Source organism: Marmota flaviventris, chromosome 4, assembly GCF_047511675.1.
Source record: "Marmota flaviventris isolate mMarFla1 chromosome 4, mMarFla1.hap1, whole genome shotgun sequence".
In the NCBI taxonomy this organism is placed as follows: domain Eukaryota; kingdom Metazoa; phylum Chordata; class Mammalia; order Rodentia; family Sciuridae; genus Marmota; species Marmota flaviventris.
In genome coordinates, this window is record NC_092501.1 from 64,183,114 (window position 1) to 64,189,152 (window position 6,039).

The 6,039-nt window shown below is 37.9% G+C and overlaps 1 pseudogene; it reads right to left on the reverse strand.

Moving 5' to 3' along the window:
* Positions 1–677: 677 nt before the first annotated feature.
* LOC114089557 (U6 spliceosomal RNA) lies at positions 678–775 on the reverse strand (annotated as a pseudogene).
* Between the last annotated feature and the right edge of the window lie 5,264 nt (positions 776–6,039).

Here is a 6,039-nt window from a genome sequence, read left to right on the forward strand (position 1 = left end):
TGCAGCCTACCTGGGACCAGTCCTAGCGTAGCTGCTGATGGCTTCACCAGTCATCTGTTGCCCAAATGGGGTCATTTGGTCCAATAAAATGTACCATAATCTGGATTTGGCTTATTCATCTTTATGGCATTGCTTATCTTCTCCCTAGATCCCTGAATTTTTAATAAATTGGTAGTTAGATCTAGAGGCTTAATTTTCAGAAAAGAATTCTTCATACTACAACATTCTTCTTTTAAATTTTTTAAATTGGCCCATTATAATCATACATAGTAATGGGATTCTTTGTGATGCATTCTTACAAGCACCTACCATAATTAGGTGCATTTCATTCCCCAATACTACCCTTCACCAGTCTCCTTCCTTTATTCTACAGCTTTCCCTTCCATTTTCATAAGATCCCTCTTTTCTTTTTTGTCCTTTTCCCCCTCTAGCTTCTACGCATACTACCACATTCTTAAAAATTCAGACATAGCATTAGCTCCTAAACCCCAACTAATGTATTACAACTAATTTGTATGACCTAGTTCATAATTGGGCTCAGATGCACCATGAATTTAAGGGACAGTTTGGTAACAAAAAGAGAAATTCTGTTTACAAAATGGCATTTATTTGAAAGATTTAGTTTTCCTCAGAAGAATGATTTTCTTTTATGGTATCTTTTACCAATTTATTTATTTTTAAATCTGGAATGTTTTGCAAATTTGCATATAATTCTTGCACAGGGGCCATGCTAATCTCCCTATTGTTCCAATTTTAGTATAAGTTCTGCTGAAGCTGTGGCATTTCCCATTTTCATCTTAAAATGGGAAAATACCACCTACCTTCTAAAGTGGATTTATGTTTAAATAAAATAGTGAACATAAAAACATTCACTATAGGGCTTGGCTTAGAGTATGCTTTCAAATAATATTAGCTTCCTTTGTTTCTTCTACAATTATTATTATTATTATATTATTATTATTATTTGGTACAGGGGATTGAACTCAGCATTGCTTAACCACTGAGCCACATCCCCAACACATTTTTATATTTTATTTAGAGGCAGGGTCTCGCTGAGTTGCTAAGTGTCTCACTAATTTTCTGAGTCTGGCTTTGGACTTGCAATCTTCCTGCCTCAGCCTCTCCAGTCACTGGAATTACAGGCATGAGTCACTATGCCGGGCTTTACATGTATTTTTGAACACCCTTTCAAGCCCAGCTCAATGTCAGGTGTTGTATTGGGAGTTAAAAGAAGTTAAAAGAACTAGATTCTCAATAAATGTATTTTAATATTGAGCCATAAATGTGGTTTATGCCCCAAAGGAACTTTGGTGCAATGGGAACACACACACACACACACACACACACACACACAACCAAGTTGTGATAACAGAAAGGGCTGGAGGTGTTCTGCTGTCATCACTATTGAGAATTTACAAGATGGAGTCCTTGTAGAGAAGGTGAGACTAAAGCAATATGAGGAAAATATGGGGAACATTGGCACAAGCACATTCATTCCAGACCTGAGGAATATTATAGCAGGTGAAGGAGCAGAGAAATATAAGCAAGGGCATTTTCCTAATAAGCAGATTCATGTGACTGGTTAGAAAGGAAAGCTGCTGAAACAGAATCATGAAAGGCTGTTTGCAGACTGGGGTGAAATTGAGGATGGCCTCAGACGCCCTTTGAATTTTATCCTAGTCCACAGAAGAATGGGTTATATGATAAAGTAAGAATGTAGGAAAGTGAATTTAGAGCATAATGGATTGGGAAGACGTAAAGACTAAAGGATATCAGTTGCAGAGTACTATTAAAATCCTGGAACCAGGGGAAAGAATCTTGGGTGACTTCTTGCTCATGTGGATTTAGATCATGAAAATAATAGCGTTAGGCTGTAACACACAGTGTTTATCTGAGTTCTAATGTTTGAAGCATATTGGTTTGGAGTTCTCAAAGTATTTTTTTTCAAGTAAGTGATAACAGCCAAGATGGTTTATAGTACCAAGAATAAGTAGGATGCTGGGACTCCAGATGTCCTGAAGCCCTAGGGATCCCTCCAATATGATGGTTCAGGCTTTGCAGAAGAGGATCGCTTTAATGCTAGACTGCTAGTGCTATCTGATTAGTAAAATGGGAGTAAGTATGGGTAAAACAAAACACACAGTATATACTAAATGCTTGATTTCTGCCAGTTAGTACCCTCTGTGCCAAATATAGTGACCAGAGGAAGGGTCGGGTTTATACTACTGTCACAGAGGTGGTAAGATAAATGCCCAGGCTTACCGTTAGTCTTTTATTTGTTCCCAGTGGGTCTTAGCTATTTTGTGTTTAACCTTGGAGAGTGCAAAGAGGATAGAGTGCATTGGAGAGGTGGAAACATGATAAATGAGTGCTGGTTGTCCCCATGGGCTCCTCTGTTTGAATCTCTCATCTAATGAGTGGTCACATCAGCTACTCTGGCTGAGGGAATGGGCATCATATTATAAAAGTACGTCTGCATCTTTGCTTTTACAAGGCCTTTCCCCTTTGCAGGTAACAGCTATTCTGCAACACCTCCTTGTGATAAATTGAGACTGATTTTCCATCAGAGGGAACTCAGGTGAGAGATTAAGGGTTTTTATTATTATCATCAGGGGAGACAGAGAGGTTTAGTCCACTAGGCTGTGAGGCCCAGGCATTTCATAGGGACAGGATGTTCTGTACTTTTTGAAATGTGAATCTCAACACCAAAATATAGTAGTACTCACTGTTGTTGAAATTTAAAAACTTTCTGAGGCTTGTAAATATTCATGTAGAAACCACATATGGTTGCTTAAAACAAGTCTGTGACTGTAAATGTGTAGTTCTGGTTGCTAATTTTGTGCAGCCAGTTTGATAAGAATGAGGGTCAGGCCGATGGATCATGATCTTCGGGACTGATTTTTATATTCTTCAGTAAGTGACTAATGAGTGAAAGTGTCTGGGTTTTTGTAGGTTTTACTCAGAAATAACATTTTTCCCCTCAAGTGTTTCTCCATACTTTGAATTGACCTGAGCTGTGGAAAATAAAACTGAAATGGGTCCAACAAAGGAACTGCTTCTCTGAATGCTGACAGAATCTTTTGCTGGCTTTGGACACTGGGTGGCAGACATGCTCTTGTTAAGATTTGGTGAGCGTGTTTGAAGAGCAACTTGGCCCTGACAGGGATGATGAGCTCTCTTAATTAAAAAGTGAACCCCCGCCCCCACCCCAAAGGCCACCCAGGATGTTCCCATCGAAATAGAAATCTATTTTGCCATCCGTGGGGAGCATGTTTTCACATTATTGATGGCTTGGCTGGGGAAACTTGTGAAGCCTTTCAATTCATTTCATAATGGAATGGGGTCACTAGGATCTTAACCTCCCATTCGTCAAAGGTGAGTATTGGGAGATAAATGAAATCTGGATTTAAAATGCTGATGTCATGTTCAGTACTAAAAATATTTTCATGAGACTCTTGTGATCCTAGAACAGGCTAACAGAGCAGACCATGAGTTATAATTTTCTCTCATGATTGTGGAGAGAGAAATGCTTCCTTGTACATTATAGAACTAAAGATTTAGGTTGATCCTGAGCAATCATCTAATGACTAGGATCTCTTCAAGGGAGATTCAACCTTGGCTGTGGCTGAAACTCACCCAGTGCTTTCAAAAAGTACAGGTGCCTGGATGCTGGATACAGTGTCCCTGGAGGTGAATCACATGCACAGGAGGTTTTCATTGGAAAAACTGCATAGGTGGATCTAGAGTGAAAGCTACATCCTTGAGTAATATTTGTAATTTCTTAAGCGCGTGCACGCGCGCACACACACACACACACACACAACACATTTGTAGGATCAGCCTTAAGAGGGAAACAGCCCACAACTGTTGTTTAGGAGTACAGAAAGGTTCCAGATGTCCCCAATCCATTTTTCTCTTCAGATTAGTAAGAATTTTGTCACTGTTATTTTTTTAAATGTATTTGAGGCTAAAGGGCATCATTCACTATCAGCTTTTAGCATTATAGTTCTGGGTTATTATATTCTGAAAAATGATCAATAAGTCACTGGGCATAAAGCACTGGGTAGATCAGTATTAAGAAAAGTTTAAGATCTTGCTTCCTTTTGGGAAGAAAAGGACTAGGTCTGTGGAGGCACAGAAATTCAAGGGCCACCCAGAGTGTGGCAAAAGGATTGAGATTTGTGGATTTGGATGTTCTTCAAGACAGATTTTATATGTTTCACAAAATTGTCATTTGCTGCCCAGCCTCACAGTGTGGAAGAAGTGAGTGTGATGGTTTATGTCTTCCCTGGGTGAAGATGGGAGAAGAGGAACCCAGTGTTGTCAGGGGTGGTTGTAGTCTCTGAGGAATGGTGGAGACAAGACTGCTCTTCGTGGAGGTCTTAGAATTCAAGGCTGAGCTACGTCTCTAAGACACCCTAAAGGTAGATTAAGAAGTAAAAAGTACTGTCTGTTAGCCAAATGAACACGAACATAATATATTTGATTATTATTTTCCTCTAGTTGATCTGTTATTTTAGTGTTATATAAGCATATCCTGAATAATCAGCCAATTTGAGTCAGTTGCATTCAAAATTGGTTCAGTAGCAAAAAAAAGTTGCACTTTTTATTGGCATAAATATAACATAAAAATAAAGTACAAAAAGTTTTGATTGATTGTAGCTTTCACTTTCAGCATGGTTATGGCATTGTTACTCAGTCTAGGATTTAAAACACCTGGGAAGATAACACTGTAGTGTTCAGTTTAAAATGGTTTATATTTTTCTTACATAAATTTTACTCCAATTAGAACAAAAGATAAAAAAAAACCAAAATGCAAAATCTCCTACTCAGAGGAAAATTTCCTCTTTACTATCCTACTATCTATCAATTCTAAATAGGTGTTTTTTTTCTTAAATAAATCTCTAGAGCTTTTTTTTTTTTAAATCTGTTATGTTCTTTAGTAATACACATTTTATTACACTCCAGGAAAGCAAATACAGAATTCAGAATAGATAATGAACTGTGTGCTAGTGACATTTGGTATTCACTGGCTGCCCATGTGGTTAATCAATCTCAGAAATACATGCTTTGAAAACCAATTTGCTTTTCCTTCCAATATTTACAGTAATCTTGTTCCAGTTCCTAATTAATGGGCATGTTTAACCATAATAAAACTAGTAGGGTCTAGGAGGAGAGCCTTTAACCAAAGCATCTAAGCCAGCCTTAGGGTACCCCAAACTTCTAAATTTTGCATGTGACATCGAAGGATCTGGTGTGGGGAGATGAGCCTCAAGGCCTGTTGTATCACAGATTCTAATTTCTGTGAAACTAGAAATAAATACACACTTCCAAACTAGATTAAAAAAATACATTGTTAGAGACCTCAATTTTTCTGAAGATAAGTCTCATAAATATTCCTTTGGAATCTAGTCAAGTATTTATATATAACTTTAGCACAGAAATGGAAGTGTTGGCAACTATAAATATTTCTGACATTATGTCTTTTTGGTGTTCCTTTTCAAAGTCACAGGAAGAACAGTCAAGCACTCCTGATTCTCTTGGAAAGAGCATTATCCAAAGCTCACTGGTTGCTGCAAGAGTGGCTGGGAGATGGTTTGAAAGAGTGGCTTCTGATTTTAGCAGGCTGAACTAAACTAAAGCAAAAAGTTTAAAGTTAGCAGGAAGTCGCTATTCTTATGTAAGATGAACCATAGGCCAGAAAGACCCTCCTCTTTCAGAAGCTGTGTTTCCTGTGGTTTACTTTATTCAAGGAGAAAACAAATTTCTCTCATTTCTGATTTTCAGTAACTAATCGGTTATAAATGAATTAGAAATGTAAGCATTTTACCTTTTTCCCACAACTGATTGCTTGGCTTTCAGCCTCTTTTTGCTGAATGAAAGGTGCTTTCAATGATTAACTGACTGAAATATCACATTTGACAGAAAAAGTTGAGGTATTTGCACAGAGCTGCCATGGTTTTGCCTGATAAATGTGAACTGCTTTATCTGGTTTCCAAGAAATAATTTGCCCATATTGTAATGAAAATGACAATGGAG